Source organism: Mizuhopecten yessoensis, unplaced genomic scaffold (assembly GCF_002113885.1).
Source record: "Mizuhopecten yessoensis strain PY_sf001 unplaced genomic scaffold, ASM211388v2 scaffold6719, whole genome shotgun sequence".
Taxonomy (NCBI): domain Eukaryota; kingdom Metazoa; phylum Mollusca; class Bivalvia; order Pectinida; family Pectinidae; genus Mizuhopecten; species Mizuhopecten yessoensis.
This window is the reverse complement of record NW_018406690.1, coordinates 1,694,139-1,714,511: the sequence shown is the minus strand read 5'-3', so window position 1 is coordinate 1,714,511 and position 20,373 is coordinate 1,694,139. Positions and strand designations below refer to the sequence as shown.

The 20,373-nt window shown below is 39.5% G+C and overlaps 1 protein-coding gene across 2 annotated transcripts in view; it reads right to left on the bottom strand.

Annotated features, from left to right (window-relative positions):
• Window positions 1-19,601, bottom strand: part of LOC110452537 — a 35,807-nt gene extending 16,206 nt beyond the window's left edge. Inside the window, exon 1 of one of the 2 annotated variants that reach the window (XM_021501140.1) lies at window positions 19,421-19,601. The gene's annotated coding sequence lies outside the window, so the exon portion shown is untranslated. Of the gene's footprint in view, window positions 1-18,421; window positions 18,499-19,420 lie in introns of those variants that run through there. The other variant, XM_021501144.1, reaches the window with a different exon arrangement.
• Between the last annotated feature and the right edge of the window lie 772 nt (window positions 19,602-20,373).

The following is a 20,373-nucleotide window of genomic DNA, read 5'->3' as shown; positions in this document are numbered from 1 at the left end:
CAATATGTTTAAGTAAGTAAAATTGTGAAGGCATCGATAAGAAATGATTGTGTGGGTCTCATTTAAATTATTTTGTCAATGTTATCTTTTTCTTGTATTGATTACAATTCACTAAGGTGGGTTTTTTTAGGGTTTTTTTATTTTATGTCCTTAATGGCCCCCTCTTTCAACTATTATTTTCTTAGCTCTGCAACAATAAAATTGTATACATTATATATATCCGGAAAGTACCGTCCCTTCTCAATTTGGATCGCGAATAAAATTGAGAAGCCTATGAACAGCGGATCGGAAAACAATGAGAATCTAGAGCACTAATTACCATAATAATGGTGTGAAATTATCTCCCTTTAAGGAGCTCTTCAAAAGTAAAAGCATATGGTAGCAGAGTACAGTAGACATGGCCTGATCCTTTAAATAAAGGGCATGACTCAGATGAACATGGATAGTGGATTCATCCTGCACAACACACCTATATATAGAATACATTTTTTTTAGAAGAATGATTTTTTTTCAAAAAGTGTTTTCCCCAGATATGGGTTACCACATCAAAAAACACCAAAAAATGCAAATAAAAAAATTTACCCAAAATTTGACCCACGCAAGTTTTTTTTAAAACCTGTCTTGAATTAAATATCACCTACTCGGTAATATAAATACTCACGCAGTTTACCAAATCCTGAAAGTGACAATCGTTCGTGAAGCTGTCTCGGCAGTTATCTTAAATCGACGAAAAGCCAAAGAATACCCGGTACTGAAAACATGGCAACTGACAGCGAAGGACTGTCAACACCAAAAAGAATATATATTCTGGACAACATCTGTGTAATATGTGGGTTTTCGTTTGTTCCGACGGAAATAGGGCCAGATGGCATTGCAATCACTAGGAAATTTACTAATCAAAAGTTACGATTACATTGTAACTACAGAACGATGTACAAAAATAAAATATGTCATCCCGTGATTCGAAGCAGAACACGGACAGTCAGACTGCGAAGTTTGTATCACTTGTTATCGCTTGATAGAAAAACAAAAACAAAATCTGCAGAACATGACAAATATCATGCAACATTGAAATTGAGTTCACTAAATTTGCCCTCGCCGCGACGGAAATCTGATAAAAGACTTTTGAGAAGCCATCAAGTCCCAGAATCAAAACAACAACAAACTGACAGGCGAGTGACAGGATTGCTTTCTATCACAAGAGTAACCCCTACTAAAATGAAATAATTCCAAGCCATTACAAATGTGACGCCCGTCAGTCCCATGTCCCATATATAGCTTCATATATCCCCCATGTCCCATGCCTAGCTTTATAGATCCCCATGTTCCATGCCTAGCTTCATTTATCCCCCATGTCCCATATTAAGCTTCATATATCCCCCATGTCCCATGTCTAGCTTCATATATCCCCCATGTCCCATATATAGCTTCATATATCCCCCATGTTCCATGCCTAGCTTCATATATCCCCCATGTCCCATGTCTAGCTTCATATATCCCCCATGTTCCATGCCTAGCTTCATATATCCCCCATGTTCCATGCCTAGCTTCATATATCCCCCATGTCCCATGTCTAGCTTCATATATTCCCCATGTCCCATGTCTAGCTTCATATATCCCCCATGTCCCATATTTAGCTTCATATGTTCCCCATGTCCCATGTCTAGCTACATATATCCCCCAAATCCTATATTTAGCTTCATATGTCCCCCATGTCCCATGTCTAGCTTCGCATGTCCATTATGTCCCATGTTTGTTCTGCATGTAAAATTGTTTTGTTTTAAATTCTGAATTGTTTGCATGTTTTGTTATTAGTGAATGGAATATATAAATAAAAGATTTGAATGTTTATCATGATACCCTCCAGTGATAATGCTATTGTTGCTTAGAAAATAGTTTTTATTAATGGAGGGTGATGTGATTCTCAATCTGAATAAATACAGCTGTTCATTATTCAGATGTTAATAGCCGTATGTATTTTTATTAACATCTGATTTTAATAAGATTGTGTGATTCTCGAATTGGATGAAAAATTGTCAAACAAAAGTTTTAATTTTAGAGTTCAAGGTCATTGGGCGCCAATATATTTACAAACTATTTATTGAGATTTGTTGTTGTCTTTTTTTCTGTATAATACATGTATATATATATATATATATATATATATATAGAAAAAATAAGATTAACGACCGACTAAAAAATTAGCTGCTTTCAACCTTCACAGAGCTCTTCAGTTGCCACTCTGTCAAAACCGGCTGGCGGCGCCTGGAAAGAGTATCCGCCAGAACATTCAACCTGCCTGGTAGATGCTTGACACAAATTGTCAACTGCATTTCCTGACATAGAAGCAGAATGCGGATAGCGAGGGCACACAGGGTGTGAGACCTGGTTCCCCCCTGTCTCTCCAGATACGCGACAACCGTAGTGTTGTCCGTAGCCACACAAACCACCTTGGAATGCAGGATCTCCCGAAAAGACTGCAGAGCCAACAGAACAGCCCTCATCTCGAGCACATTGCTGTGCTCCGAGAGCTGTTCCCCAGACCACTCCCCCGACTGGCAACGCCCGTCGAGATAAGCTCCCCACCCTGTCATGGATGCATTAGTGTACAGGGTCATAGTGGGAACTGGCTTGGACAAAGGAACCCCTCGGAGAACATTGTCCTGATGAGTCCACCAGCGTGCGTACTCCTTGACCGACTGGTTCAGAGGAAGCAAGGCTTCCCAATCCCTTGAAGAAGGGACCCAGTTGGCAAGGAGAAACATCTGGAGAGGCCTGATGTGAAGTCTCCCTAATGGGACCACATCGGCCAGGGCATTGAAATAACCCAGAAAACTGAGAAACCAACGTACCTGGACTTGAGACCGGCCGATGAAGGTCAGAGCAAAAGCCCTGGCCTTCTCGAACTTCTCCATCGGTGGAAGGGCGATGCCCTGAACCGTATTGAAACGGTTCCCCAGAAAAAACAAATCCTGAGATGGGGAAACCTCCGACTTTTCTCTGGAAGGAATGAAGCCGACCTTGAGTAAGAGTTTCAGAACCAACTGGGTGACCTGCACCACAACTGGGTGACCTGCACCAGAGACTCTCTCACTAGGTGGAGCATAAGGGAGTCGTCGAAATAGATGTGAACATCTATTCCTCGAGAGTGCAGGAATCCCACGACCACCTGCAGCAGCTTGGTGAAAACCAAAGGTGCAGTCGTGAGCCCGAACGGCATGGCCTGGAACTGGAAGACCTTTCCGTTGAAAGTAAAACGAAGGTACTTCTGTGCCGACTTCTTGATGGGGATTTGAAAGTAGGCGTCCTTCAGATCTACTGAAGTCGCCCACATTCCCTCTCTCACGGAGGCGATACTACCCCGAGGAGTCTCCATCTTGAAGTGAGGAGAATCTCCGTGCTTGTTGAAGGCACTAAGATCTATGATGCGACGCCACGCCCCGGACTTCTTCCGAACCAGAAACATTCTGGAGTAGAACCCGGGAGTGGATCCCGACATAGGAACCTCCTCGACCGCGCCCTTGGTAAGCATGGTCCTTACTTCCTCCTGGAGCGCCAGAGCCTTTTTTCGGATCCCCCGGTGGAGGAAAAAAGATTGGCTCCGACGCTAAGGGCGGATCCCGCACTAGCGGAATGCCTAACCCCTTCTTGATCACAGACAAGGCCCATGCGTCTTCCGTAATTTCCTTCCACTCTGGAAGGAAAGCAGAAAGACAACCCCCACAGCAAGATCTGGTCGAGGCAGATCGAGACCTTGCCAGGCAAGAGAACCGTCTGCTGACCCGAAGCCTAATCCTGCGGGAGAAGGACCTAAGCTTGAGCCGAGAGGACTGCAGTCCTCCGGCCAAACTCGTCGTCTGACACGACCAAGGAGGGAAGAAGAGAGTCAGGAACCCTTCTTCTTACCCCCAGGAGGGTTCTTATCCTTCTTACCCTTCCATTGGTTGCCCTTGAAGGGAGGCTTATACTTGGGCTGCGCAGAGGACTGCGAAGCCGAAGGTTTAGCCTTCTTCTTAGGAGGCGCTGACCCCTGCGAGGTACTGGCCTTCTCAGCCTGAATCCTCTTCACCAGAAGTGCAGAGGCGACCGAGTCCTCCTTCAAATCCTTTTGAACAGAAGGAAGGGCCCCTCCAAAAAGAGTGGACCCTGAGAAGGGGGCAGTCAACAATCTGGAGCGGTAAGGCTCATCGACCGGGCGGTTTTTTAAAACTGAAAACCACCTAGCAAACAAGACATTGACGAGCGATGACACCTGTAAAGCTGCCAGCGCTCTCAATGCCCCGTTCAGGGCAGAGGTCACTCTGTCCTGGATGTCGGCCTGCTCTGTCTCGGTAATCCGATCCTCAGTCAAGTCGGATACCCTATATAGGCAAACCGTCAGGTAGTCTATATATGACAGAATCTGGATGGAGAGACGCAGCAGTCTCTCCATCTTGAAGTGTTCTTTGGGACCGAACACCACCTGGTCCACCGATTAACCGGGCCAGGCTGCAAGTTCCCTCGATTCCAGCGTAGCTGGTTGAGGGGCAAGCAGGCCATCATGTGTGGCATAGTCAGTGGCGTGCACTTCTGACAAATCGCCAACACTGAGCTGCAACCCTGCATACCCAGGACTACGGGTTGAAGAAGAATTCTTCTCTAAAACCCGAGACTGGGAGGTGGCCAGAGCTGAAGACACAATGGTGCCTTCTGGCAGAGAGCGGTCCGACCGAGCGGACACCCGAGGAGCCACCAAAGAACCCAAAAGGGTGGTGGACTCGGGGACAGATGATGCCGAAGGTGGTGGGCAAACCTCCTCCCCAAGAATCCGGGAAACGTCAGCCCTAAGGCCCCGCATACCGGATAACACATGCTGGGCCTCAACCTCAGCAGCCTCAGGGTCTCCCTCATCCTGGAAGTCCTCCTCTGAGGGCAAGCCCTCCTGAGGACTGTCGTCAGACGACTCGGAAAGACCAGCGTCTATATCCGAACAACCAGGTGAAAGATGAACAACATCATTGTCCTCTGCCATACCCGCGCCCTCAACGTCCATAGCCTCCACACCATCCAGACCAGAAGCCTGGGGCGGAGGAAATGGGCCAGCCAGAGGGGCCAACCCGAGAGAAGGCTCCCCGTACCGGCGTTTAGGTGCAGTGCGCCTAACGGCCGTGGCTGTAGGTTTAGGCTTAGTAGCCAAAACCCTACCCTTGGACCCAGAGACCAACGAGCCTGCCCGAGAGGCAGAAGTCCTAAAGGTCCGACACACCTTCTTAGGACCGGCCGATAAGGCCCCCGAAGTAGCAGAAAGTTGGGGGGGGTCAACAGAACTGCTAACACGTCTCCGCGAGGGAGAGACCAAACCCCAAGGATTCCATGACGGAAATGCCATGGGGTTAAACCCATATCCCGGAGGATAGGGGAAAGGTCCCGCGGGCTGGGAGTGACCCCAGAACTGGCCAAACTGGCCTGCCTGAGACTGGGGCTGGCCAACTTGCCCAAAGGGCGAAGGTGGACCGCCACTCCCTCCAGGTGGAAACCCGGACATGTACGGGCTATGCTAACACGTCTCCGCGAGGGAGAGACCAAACCCCAAGGATTCCATGACGGAAATGCCATGGGGTTAAACCCATATCCCGGAGGATAGGGGAAAGGTCCCGCGGGCTGGGAGTGACCCCAGAACTGGCCAAACTGGCCTGCCTGAGACTGGGGCTGGCCAACTTGCCCAAAGGGCGAAGGTGGACCGCCACTCCCTCCAGGTGGAAACCCGGACATGTACGGGCTAAGCCCGTAACTGCCGGGATGCTGCCGCAACCCAAAACCATCCGCAGGCTGGTAAGGGCGGCCCAAGGATGGTTGCCCGCAGGCACCCGTATACCCTAAGCCAGGGGAAAACGGAGGCCGGAAACCGGCCCCCTGTCCAGCAAACCCAACCCCTGGGGGGAAACCCCCCAGGTTCCCAGAAGAATGAAACTCGGGACCGGACCTAATAGGACCGGGTCCGGGTAACTGACCGGGAGGGTATGCCTGACCAGCATTGATGCCGGGATTAGTGAGCTGCGCGTCACTAATCCCGGTAGACACAGACAATCCCGAAAGAAAGTCTGTTGTCACACCAGGACCTGAACCCGAAAGAACAGGCCCGGCACCAAGACTGTCCCCAACGACAGCACCACCTGGAATGCCGGGATCACTGACAGAGTCAGTGACCGGCGGCCGGTAGTCCCTACCCGAAGGCAAGCGCGAAAGCTTACGGGCGTTCCCGGCCAATTCGACCCTTGGCTGTGCCAAGCCAGGGTCAGGCTGCCCCTCCCCTACTCCAGGGAGTTCCTGGACAGGAAGGGCCACCCCCTGCTCACGAGAGGGACTTGCCGAAGCAAGACCCCCCGAGACAGGAACAGAGACAGTACCACCAGACCCCAGAGAGCTGGTGGCACGACCCCTACCTCTCTGCTTCCCTCGCTTACCGGAAGAAACAGACGAATCTGTCTTACGGTAAGTTGAGGGTAGCTTTGGAACAATGAAGTCCTTGTCCTGAGATTTAGTCTGTGAACAAAGTTCACAAGGCGAAACCTCACTGCAAGGACGACACCTGGGACAAGCATCATGAGGGTCCCGTTCCACAAAGAAATGGGAATACCCATGAGCTCTACCTCGTCGCTGTCCCAACCGAGACATACCCTCCAAAGCGAACGTAAACAAAACAATTACAAGCAGATAACACGGGGAAAAAATGATAAAATACAATAGTACAAAGTACGCAACGTAGAAAGAATTTCACCCGTAATATAAGTCAGAAAACGGTTAAAATAAATAACGTTTGCCGAAACAAACAACCGTCACCGAAATAAACAGAGGTCGGAAATTAACCCACGATAATGGCGGACCGTGGCACACCACCGGCACACGTGGAGTAAAATAACCGGCCGTAAAAGGCACAAAAATAATTTTCAACAACAATTAATTATANAACGTTACATTTTTGTAAGATTTAAAACTTATATCTAACTATAGGATACTTAAATATTTGATACTTTCCGGTTAAAAATGTAAATTCTCTTGACATAACGTTACCGGCTACATTGCTCTAGTTATGAATGGTCGAAAAAGTATTGTATCGGTAGTGTAGTCTCGTTCAATCAGACGCTTGCGAAGACAAAAAGAGTCTGGTTGAACGAGACTATCACGCAGAGTTACGGTCCTTGAACTCTGGGTAGAGATTGCAGTGGTATATATTTAGAAAACGGAATATCAACAAAACAACTTGCTGGTTGTCAACAAAAAGGGAGTTTATCACAGAGACGCAAAATGATAGGATAAAAAAACATACAAGTATTTTCATAAGAATATTTTAATTGATATTTTGCACGAAAACAATAGAAGAAGAAAATTGAATCCATATCCTCGGGTTACCGGTTTCCGCGCACTTAAGAAGCATCCGCGATTTCGTACTCATATCGGCAGAAAACTGTTGAAATTACGGATGACTGTCATAAACATGTATACAATCTACTAATAGAAACAAAAAACTAGCAACATAAAACTGTATTTTTAAAAAAAATCAGAACAAACAATTTTTAACAAATTTCTCCCGTCGGAAGTAGCCGTCATATGTTTCCGTTTGTCTATTTTGATTTAGTGTTCGAAGAAAGATAACTCGAATACACTAAAAAGAACTTATCTACAGTGACCTGCAAGAACAAAAGCTGCGTTTGGAATACAAAAAATATCTTTGATCGTCAAATTAATTATCAAAATAAGTTTTTTTAAATTTCACATTTTTAATTGATTTTTCAAGATGTCAAATTGAACGAAATCATGTATTTTTTTTAAATTATTTATTATATTTATTTAGGTATAATATAGAATCTGTTATTATTTTTTTTCTGCAGTTTTATATCGGTTTTGGTTGATGGTAAGTTATTTCTCGTTTTGTTCTGTTTAAAATTAGTGAAAATTGGAAGTTCATTACATTACAAGGTTTACGTTTCATTAAAAACACTGCTTATCGATATAAGATGTCTCCTAGGCTCTTCGAAAGTGGAAAAAAGTCGGAGAGGAGATGTGGCCATATTTGCATACGACATTTTCGTACGTTTGTCAGACTACAAAAAAGACCGGTTCATGAATGATATATATCATTTTTTTTTCAGGTATGGGCTCATTTTGAGCAAGATAAAAAGTGCATTAAGCAATACTGCATATTTATGCGTGGTTTTTTTAATCGGTGATTATTTCTTATGTTTTCCGGACGAACTTCCGGTAATTTTTGTGTCAGTTTACAGACGATGGCCAAACGTCTAAAATATCCTTGTGGTGTGTCCAGCAGGTCACGTAATAACGAGTTATAGCTTGATAAAATTGCTGCGCGTAAATACATAACGCGTGGAAACTGATGACAAGACGATACTGTAACATTTTCATTTTTAATTACTATCTCACAGCTATTTTGTATTCATAAAAGAAAATCTGCTGTTTTATAAATCTGCACGATTTAAAAAAAAAATCTATACAGTTTTATATGCTGAACTGATTCAATTTTTAATTGAGGAAACAATACATTTTCTCTATTGTTAAAACTATACATAAAGCAGAGACATGTAAAGCATAAAGTCAGTAAGTCGCTGAAACAAATGTATTCATCCACAATATATATATTATATATAGATCTATTGACTCTCTGGGCCGCAATGATGGGTATTGAAAAATGACAAAAATTGTGATATCGCACATTCTTCTTATTTTTAATAGAAACTTATATAAATCCAGTTTTTATAGCATTGAACAAATTAATTTTTACACATAAAAAGCACAAAAAATGTAAAATACTATGCATAAATTCTCTCTGGATACAATATTTATAAATCATTGAGGTTAAGTTTAAAGTAATCCAAAGGGCTTATTCGTAAAGATATATACATATATATATATATGTATATCTTTTCGTGGATATCAGATAACTATGCTATTATACATGATTAACAATATCCATCCTGATATGTTTTATTTCAATGTCTTTGTAGAATATGCTGCACTTGATTTTTGCAATGGATTCAAGAGGTGCAAATTTAAATACTTATATAGAGTCTAATGAACCTTTCGCATTCTCACATTAATGTCATGTCATCATACGCCTAGGCGGAAAACTTCAAGATATCAAACATCTTGTCAGCCAAAAAGAAATCAAGAAAGGAAACTTAACTGTAATATACACTGTATAGCTATACATGTAGGTCTGATTTAGTCATTCAACACATCACTCAATGCTTGAAAGAGTACAGTACCGATATTCCGATACATTTACAGTACAACCTGGCTCCGCCCTCACTAACGGCCGTGCCGTAAAACATATTATTATCAAGGGCAGATGGGTATAAGGCACACAAACTGCCCAAAAAATTGAGTTGACACTCAAACCAAACCGACAAAACAAAGTTTTGAAATGGAGCAAGCTCCGGGCGTCAGCAGGCAGCAGGCGCCATAAAAGGAAGAGGAAGGGAGATCACTCCGTGGCTCTGTCATCGAGATATAGGTTACGTCACGGTAGGGAGGTAGGGATATTTGAATCTTTTGTTTTTGGGCTACAAAGATGGGTGTAGGTATTGTATATGCATACTAAAGTTATGGTAATTATACTGAAATGAAATGTATTACCTTTGTATCAACTATTTTCATCAGACACTATTTTAAGAGAAACGAAAGAAGACCAACTAATCAAAATATTAAAACCAAGTCTCAACAGGCCACAGTAAAAATGTTACGCCAAATTGTCCACCAATCTTGTGTACTTCGTGACGTCACGTTACTATTGCAGTGTGATGACATGTAATTGTGACGTCAGGACGTTGTTCTTTTGAATAAACCTGAAGAGCCATGTGAAGGGTGAAAGCAGCTAGTTTTTTAGTCGGTCGTTAATCTTATTTTTTCTATATTTACTTCCTTCACATGGACATTAAATCCCTTTTTATTATATATATATATATATATATATATATTGTGTTTAACCATTATTTATCTTTTATACATTTGTTATTTTTATCAGTGATTTTTGATTTGATGAAACCTGAAACAGCAAAATGCTTAGCTAGTATTGAATAATATGAGTGGAATGATTTCATTAATAATGAAAAACCACAATCTTAATTTTTGTTCCAATTTGATTTTAAAATGTATATAGACATTAGCAGAGGCAGTGGGATATTATTTTGTCATTCTGGCAATATTCCTAGTTTTACTCTTTACATGTAATTAAAAATTTTAGTTATAATTATTGATGATAACAATTCAAAGTACATTGTAATAAATCTAAATACTTAACATAAAAATATTATAAAATAATTAAGACATTATAATGGCCTTTTTTAAAACCTTTGTCATTTATTTGTCAATCTGAATATATACAGCTGTTCATTATAACATACCGCATGAACATGTAATACTGTAATTTATTATACAATGTATTATAAATGTATCTGGTGTACTGACATCCGCTCCACCTACAATGCAAATGAGGATAACAGGAAAATCGCCAAACTCCTGTTTAGAGGATCAAGAGCAGCGAATGTGGAGAGGAATGTCATTGATATTTTGACAAATGTTTGCCCCGAGTAAATAGTTGCGGCCACAGGATGTTTTGTAATGAAGGAGTGTAAAGAACTGTGTAAACGCAACAATCAGACAGTACTACAGCACAAAACGCGCGACGGAATCCTACAATTTTCTTGGGATGAGCTACACCAAATGCTACAGATTCGAGCCCCAAACACCCTAAGAGTGGTATCATCTATGGTTACGGACGTCCCACAGAGCATCCTAGGAACACCCTTCTACCACGTGATGAATGCAGTGGCTGTAGCCCTTCATGGAAGATCACGGGAGATGATCACTGTGCTACAGTATCTGACAGGCATGATCTTGCTACTCCATTCCCATAGGATTGCATGCAAAAGTAACAGACCTATCACACACGGCCTCTCATAATATCCGCTCAAACAATAAATGCTTTACTTTAAAATAATTATACAATGAAGAAAAATACATGTAAAACTCCTAATTAATGTCTCTAAGGGCTATGGATTAAAAATATACTAAGTTTAGGGAATTCCCCCTGCGGTAGTGACGTCAGACATTATTAAAAGACATTTACAGGTTAGCATACTCTTTTAAATATAATAATTACTTAATGTCCATCAATCTACCGCGGCTTACAACCCTAGGAAGTTAAATAATCAATGCTATTAGTAGTTTCGATCATCTCGCATAGTCAGCTTCCAGAATGGCGATTTTTGAGATACCGACAAGAGGCCGATTAAACAAAAAATGAACAGGGAAATTATATGTAGTTGTTATTTGAACAATTAACATTTAAAACGTATGTACAAACACATTTTGGACTATAAAATGGACCTTGGTGTTATTTATGTAGTGAAAACCGGTCACACAGGCGCACGGCGATATGTAAACAAATCGGCTGCAGGGCCGAGAGGGCGGTGGTTGAAATCACCACAGTTATACGGGGCTGACACGTTACAATACTCTGCCTTTCCAAAGTTCATCACATCCCGTGCCACTGTTGCCTTCTTGTAAATTCCATTCCTTCGGGTATTTTTGTTAATTAGAGACATGACTCTTCAACATTTAAGATAAATGTGATTGTCGACTAATTAATGACCAACATAGATACACTTGTTAATAACAATTTCTGTAGAAAAGTGGAGGGTTAGGGGTTGTGTGTACGTGTGTGTGATGGGGGGGGGGATATCTATCAAAATATATGTGAATCTAGAATATATTGCCGAGTGTGTTGAACTATTATTTCATTTTCCTGTTGGCTTAATTCCAAACTACCAAAAAGTATCAGCTGCAGGTCCAGAGGAATGAAATCATTCAGTTCACGATATATTTTAATTCTTTGTTCTACAGATAGGTATCTTCAACGGGATGACAACATTGACAACGTCGGAAATTTATTACTTTTGCATGGAAAAAAATCATTATTTAAGGTAATAGCTCTGTTTCTTAATCTGGTATGTAAAATATTAAGTCTTCTATCGCCAATCAGATAATAATTTGGAACTTGTAAATTTTGAAGATTAAGGAGAGAATTCTTAAACGCTGTGTGTAAAACTCTATGTCTTATTTTTAAGGTCTAATTGGTCCCAAAGTTGGATTGTAGAAGGGAAAAAGGACGAGTTTGAAAGTTGAAGTCGGAAATTAGGCAGAGAATAATCATCGGCATTACCGAGGTTGTATTGTGAATTGTCTGAGACAAGTGGAGACAGTAGAGAAGTACAGGTTAGTGTGAAATTATTGTGAATTGTCTGAGACAAGTTGAGACAGTAGAGAAGTACAGGTTGGTGTGAAATTATTGTTAATTGTCTGAGACAAGTGGAGACAGTAAAGAAGTACAGGTTGGTGTGAAATTATTGTGAATTTTCTGAGACAAGTGGAGACAGTAAAGAAGTACAGGTTGGTGTGAAATTATTGTGAATTTTCTGAGACAAGTGGAGACAGTAAAGAAGTACAGGTTGGTGTGAAATTATTGTGAATTGTCTGCGACAAGTGGAGACAGTAAAGAAGTACAGGTTGGTGTGAAATTATTGTGAATTTTCTGAGACAAGTGGAGACAGTAAAGAAGTACAGGTTGGTGTGAAATTATTGTGAATTGCCTGAGACAAGTGGAGACAGTAGAGAAGTACAGGTTGGTGTGAAATTATTGTGACTTGTCTGAGACAAGTGTAGACAGTAAAGAAGTACAGGTTGGTGTGAAATTATTGTGAATTTTCTGAGACAAGTGGAGACAGTAAAGAAGTACAGGTTGGTGTGAAATTATTGTGAATTGCCTGAGACAAGTGGAGACAGTAGAGAAGTACAGGTTGGTGTGAAATTATTGTTAATTGTCTGAGACAAGTGGAGACAGTAAAGAAGTACAGGTTGGTGTGAAATTATTGTGAATTGTGAAGAATAGTTATAGTTTTCTCCTAGATATTCTCTGAGATAAGGGTTCGAATCCACTTTCAGAGTATAAAGATTATTTGCTAGAATAAGAGGGTAAACCCGTGATTATCCATGCAGACTCAAATTGAAGTTTTTCTAGTTTGTCTGGCCCACCGAGAGTACACTCATCCTATATCTCGTAGTTGTATTCTAGTAATGGAAGAATATAGGATCTGTATATTTTATTTAGAGTTGGTATATTTAATAAAAAAATTAGTTTGCGCAGTACACTTACCTGTTTTGAAACGTTTTGGCATATATTATCAATGGGGTTACTCCATTTAAAATAATTATCCAGAACTACTCCAATGCGTCTATGCTTATCCACGAAGTCATTATTTACATGATTACTTTGTTTCCGGAAATTATGTAAGTCATAAGGAGAACGATTGAATTTAAATGTTTTTAGTAGTCGGTGTCTTTTCCTTATATCTCGTCTTAAGTTAGAGTTAAACCAAGATTTGGAATTAGGTCGAATCGTGACAGTTTTTGTAGGTATACAACCCCCGGCTATGTCTAAAAATTTAGATGTAAAAAGTTCGCAAATGTCATCCGAGGAGTGCGTCCTCGAAATTAAGTCTGTCCAGTCTGTCTCGTCTGTCCAGTCTGTCTCAGTCTGTCTCGTCTGTCCAGTCTGTCTCGTCTAATTTAATGTTAAAAAGTTCGTAATTTGCGTCGCCATAACATATAATTTTCCTTTTGTAAGCTCTTTAGATATTAGTACCAACAGTCAGTTCAACAGTCATCGCCTGGTGGTCAGATATGTCATTTTCGATGTCAATTACGTCAGCAAAGCTAAAAGTGCATGTGTCGTATAGAAGAATTGGGTCAAGCTGGGTAGAGCACGTGCGTCTTATACGAGATGGTTTGTCAATAACGTTGGTCAGGTGAAAGGTCTAGTGTTTTCTACAAGTAGAAGATCAACAATAATGTCACCAGCTATAACAACATGTGAATTATAAAATTATATCATCATCGTGTGCAACATATTCCAACTGTTATTTTGATACTGAATATTACATTATTTCAAGAAAGAATTGTTTATTTTATTGAGGATTAAAGCAGAAAAGTATGTGAAATTTCATTACTAATGAGAAACTTTCCATTTTCGACACGTTAATTTACATAGTTCTAAAACCAGTCTATATTTCATACTTGCTTAAAAGTTGGCTACCAATAATATCTTTCAACATCAGGAATTTCAGGAAAATTGACAACCGGTAAATTTGTCATGTAACACTTTTGATTCAAAAAAAAGAAAAACATAACTTTTTTTCCACTTTTCCTTTAACTTGTCTATCTTTATGACCAAAAGTCCTTTGGTCTTGATATTTGGCAAGTTGGTTGTTCATGTGAATGGATTTTAATTTTGTAAACATTTATTGTTTAGTGAATGGGCAGTAGGCCAAATAAAATAATAACTAGAGCTGTAAGCCAAAGACTAACTAATACCCCCACTCCTATATAAACCAGAACTGTAAGGTAAAGGCAAACTATGGCAAAGCAATTCAAAGCAATCCATAGTTAACCCCCCACCCCAGTAATGATTAAGCATATACAGTGTATGTCACTGACATACTTCCTGTACTCCCTCCCCATGCCAAAACATACTTCCATACCAAATCTTGTTAGCCCAGATGAACCAGTTTTGCTAAAGTCGTCCTAGTAGTTAAGGAAGAGTTGTCAAGACAAAGATTTTTAACAAAGGGCTATAACTCCTTAAAAAGGGTCGAGATAAAAAAAGTACTACCCTGATGCACGTACCCTGATGCACGACATCAGGGGGTAATGACCATATCTGTAAACATTCATTGAAATCGGCCCAGTAGTTTATGAGGCAGACAGGGGTTCTTTTTCTACAAAGGGCCATAACTCCTTTTGAAAGGTTCGGAATGAAACATACTATTTGGATGCACAATGTCAGGGGGCAGTTACCATATCTGTAAACTTTCGTTGAAATTGGCGCCATAGTTTTGGAGGAGTTGTCAGGACAAGTATTTTTCAACAAAGGGCCATTACTCGGTAAAAAAAGTCATATTGAACAAATAATACCTGGATGGACACCATCAGATGGAAGTTATTATATCTGAAAACTTTCGTTGAAATTGACCCCTTAGTTTTGAAGGACATGTCTGGATAAGATTTTTTTCATCAAAGGGCCATAACTCTGTACAAAAGGATCAGAATGAAAACATAATACATGGATGCATAATTTGAGGTGGTAGTTATCATATCTGGAAACTTTCGCTGAAATTGGTCCATTACTTGAGAAGGAGTTGTCCAGACAATCTTTTTCTACGGACAGACAGACAGACAGACAAGCTGATTCCAGTATACCCCCTTACTTTATTGCAGGGGGTATAATAATGGGTATTATAGTTTTACTATTATGATTACTTGATTGTTTTTATATAATTGCATATCTTTGTCTATAACACAATCTCAACCCTAAGTAGTTCTCCAGAGGAAAGTTTACTTGGCAGAATACATGAGTTACTACTGCTGCACATAACTTTAAAACATACGTAATATAATGAAGTGTTTTGGTATGATACAAAAACAGAAAATGTATCAGTATTTACCATAATAAATATTGATAATCAAATCTTCAAGATTATGTGAAATTGGGCATTGATCATGTTGGGCATGCTAATAAAGTACTTTACGGTTTTTATATTACATAAAAATGATTCAGTAGACAGAATACATATATGGAAAGTTTTTAAAGAAGTTTCAAATATAGACTACCACTGTATCTATATATAGGTAAGTTGACAATTTTGGTAATATTTCAAATTTTGTGTAAATTTTGCATGTTTTTCTTATTAAAAGTATCACTACGCTTACTTCATGTATACCAATATGACATATTTAGTATCAAAATAACAGTACTGGTGTTATGCAAGGAGGTCCACTACGGCTATCAGTAGTAATACTGAATTTTTATGTATCTACATATGGCAAAAGAATAAAAGAAATCAAAGTGGGGGCCAAATGTTGACCCTACCTTTGGCAGTCTGATCTCTCTGATCTTTAATTAAATGTTAAATTGTAAAAAAAAAAAATGATAGATGTTGCCATGCGAAACCACTAAAATCATAGTACAATCCCCTGGTAATACATTTTAGCATTTTATGAATAAGAAAACAAAGGTTAAGTAGCCTTGATCGATAAATGAACTGTAGATGTGCTATTTGATAATATTCTGTTATTTTATAAATGCGCTAGACATGCTAAAAACATTGAAGTGGAAAATTACGACAATTTTTATAACAAGTCTAGCTCTTTTATAACAACATTGAAAGTTAAGAAAGGACATTTTATATGAAGTTTAAGTAGTTCTGTTGGTCATGGGTGTGACACGGTCAGTGTTACGACGTTGTGTAATTGATTACGTATATCGGAAATACCTCGGGGAATCCAGGATTACATAGATATGATCTTAAAGTCTTAACTGACCATCTATGCACGTACTAATTGATTATGTGGGGCGTATGGACCTTATAGTAGATAAGGGCTGATATGATCTTCAAGTCTCAACTGACCATCTATGCACGTAACAATAGATTATAACCGAGTATAAATATAACCTAGAAAGGAGATAATGGGAGAGGAGCAAGGGGCGGCGAGAGAAGAGACTAGGAGGGCAAGGGACTTTTAGAGACTGCACTAGGGTACAGATACCAACGACAGAGACCGATCCCAACCCTTGAGATTAATAAACTTCTAACCAACCATCAACCCTTGTCACTCGTGTTGTGTTACATAGGTTCTATGGTTTTATACATATATACCGGTAAAATATGATACTCGGACGTTTTACTATGTTTTTGTACATTCCCAAAGCAACAATCACCTACTTGTGAGGCCGGTATGCCTCTCCACGCCTTATTTAAGAGAAATTAAGTACCGCATGACCTAGGTATATAAATGAACTTCAAATAAAATGTCATTTCGTAACATTCAGCAAAGTCGCTAAAGAGATAGACATGTTATAAATCCGGTGAGCAATTTTCATCAAGACATCAGCCTTTATGCTTTATTATTGACTACGTTAACCTAGTTAAGTACGTTTTGAATAGTTCATGCACAAGTGCAACATAATTAAATTACATATGTATATACCGCTTTTTAAAAAGGGTCTTTGAATATGACTCACTAGGGGGTTAAAATTTAGGGTGACTGTTACATCTTTTAGGGGGCTTGTTGAACCATAATATACCATGTTAAAAGCTGCAGATATCAAGTTGTGTACGTTGGTAGAAACAACCGACTGCCACTCTACATTGAGCTAAAACAGTACGGCAGTATTTATAGAGAGACAGTCGGTCATATATACCATACGCATGCGTTTTTCTATGTAAATGTAAATGTAGCACTCGGGTGCGGAGAAACGGATATCGGGGTCAGGACAGGGTAGGTCAAAGGTTTGAAAGCTGAAGAAGGGAAGTAGACATATGAAAACAACGAAAATGTTACCACACATGGTACACATGCGTAGAGCACTTAAGTATTAGCTGAATTATGGAGTACCTAAGTTTATGTGAGAAACATTTATATTTGATTTTATATGCATTTCGACACTTTATTTACAGGCAACCGCCTTTGTTACAGGGTATTAATACATTTGGACACTAGTATATTTATCAATTACAGATAAAATATGGTATAATAGAGCACACATGTATACATTTGGAACGCATTGAGTTTTCAGTACATGTGAAATTATAATATCAAAAATATACATTTAAAAGGCAGTATAATTATTCAATATACATTTAGAGAGCTGTATATTTTCTTTTTAACTTGCAGATATCAAATGTGATGGTACGTACAATTGATGTAGGCATACGATTGGGGGGAAAACAGAAAATCCTCAGTATAATTGAAGACATATACTACGTATTAATGATCAAGTTTGCACTTGAAGAAAAGTAAACAGGCTTTTCATTAAACTTTCATATATGAAATTGAATGGTTAGTATACATTTGGAGTACTTATTCAGTTTATTTGGAGATATAATTTGGAATAGTGTTTTAGTATGCATTTGAAGAAAAGTAAACCTTTGTTTTCTATATGACATTGAATGATACATTAGTATACATTTTCAGATCATGGTATTTTCAATATATTTTGTGACATACTTTGCAAAATAATTTCCTTTGTGTATGTATTTGGGAAAAAAGGAACAAATGTATTTTCATTTAATTTGAAGATATGAAATTGAATTATACATAGAGTCTACTTGAAATATAGAGAAGTTAAATCGATCGTTTAAATGTTCAGATCTTTATCATGTTATTGTCAGTATTTGATATAGCGCCCGATCTAGCTAGAATACGCCACTCTAAAGCGCTTTACAGTACATAGATATATCAGTTATGCAATCAATACAAATAACATATACATTAAATAATACATTAATCAATACAATTTTGAGGAACTTACAGGAGCCGCTTTTTCAGACGCTAACTACTAGTCCTATGCCAACCTTGCTAACATCTCCCCATGTATGTATGTCTGTGTGCATGCTGGATATGTACATGTATTGTATTCTGTTTGTAGTGTGACCGTGCTTCAAACAACATCTTTAATAGTGCCACCTCACTTGAATGCCACAGCACAGATACCGCAACATCCACCCAGGCCATTTCATATTCTACCTGGGTTGTTCGAGTTGTGGTGGCAGGAGAACCAAATACTTTCCCTGAATATTCCATGCGTACAACGAATTCGGTGATTGAACTCCTGCCGCCTGCGTGGAAGGCCGGAATGTTAAGAACTTTGCTAATCCGCCATAAAGGAAAGGCTGCATATCAGTGTCAGATCCCCTAAACTGCATATCAGTGTCAGATCCCATAGACAGCATTCGTGATTACATGTTGAATGTCTAGAGGAGATCGAATGTCATCGTCTTCCAGGACCACAACTTATGACCAAAACAGCTAAAGTCAGGCGTCATGCATTTTTTTTTTTTATTTCTAACCATTTTCTTCTAGTTGGTTAGTATAGATTATAAAAAGTTCCTTGTTACTCAACCAAGAAGTGTCTCTATGTGACGTTTCGATAACTGGTACGGTATGTACTCTGTCACCTTCATCACATGTCATGCATTAAATTTCAAATGGAAATAGTTTCCCCTCTCATTCTTTCTGATGCTGTTGCATAAGCAATTATTGTAAACGCACCCACAATATGTAAAATAAGAAACCTACCTACAGAAATTAAAATTAACACAATCATAAGTTAGCACAATGTTTGAAACACCAAAAGAGATAAAAAAAAAAAAAAAAAAAAAAAAAAAAAAAAACAAAAAAAAAAAAAAAAAAAAAAAAAAAAAAAACTAAAACAACACTGCCAACATATGATTATAAAACCCCAATTCATGTCCAGTTTTGACCAGAACTATACAAGATACTTAGTTCGCTGATCGTTGTAAGATCTTACCTCAATCATGAACAAATCATTGGCCGAGTCAAAGGTTCCATTGTGTTTCAAGAAGGTACATGTTAGACCATTGTTGAAGAAGCCTGGAATAGACAAGAAGGAGTTGAAGACCTACCGCCCAGTATCAAATCTGCCTTTCCTGTCTAAGATCTTGGAGAAGGTTGTATCCCGGCGTTTAGAGGTTCATCTCCATGCAAACAGTCTCAATGACAACATGCAATCGGCCTACCAAATGGGACACTCTACTGAGACGGCCCTCCTACATGTACATAATGACATAGATTCTGCATTAACAAGTGCAGGGCGGTGCTTGTCATGCTGGACTTGCATTTTTTTCTGTATTTGACGTCATCGACCTTGGCATACTTTTTAAAAGTCTGGAGTGACTGATACCGCACTATGCTGGATACAGTCTTATCATAGTGAACGACGGCCATCGGATCTACCACCTCGCATGACAAAGTACTAGATTTCGGGGTTCCTCAAGGGTCGGTCAGGGGCGTAGCTGGAATATAAATCTTGTGTAGGCACAAGAGCAATTGCTGAAAAATGTGTTTTTTTAGCTTAACAACAGCAGTTTTTAATAAAATAAAATGATAAGTGTACCAGTACGTTTTGTGACTAAATATACAGATAGCATGAAATTATATATGAATGGGTGGTAATGATTTAAATGTTAGGATTTTAGCAGGAGTTTCCAACTAATTCCCATTGACAATATTTATGAAATGATTTTAAAGTAGAATAATCACTAATTGTAATCCAAAAATCTATAAACTAAATTTAAGCTCTCATTGGTTCTTTGATTCTTGGAAGAAGAAAAAAGACTACCAAAGCGTTAACGAAGTGTGAACTAAAATACGATAAAACTAGGGCAAAATTTTAACAAAAACATGGAGACCCTTGAAAAATTACAATGAAAATAAGACCAGGTGTTTCGGAAGAGTAAGTGG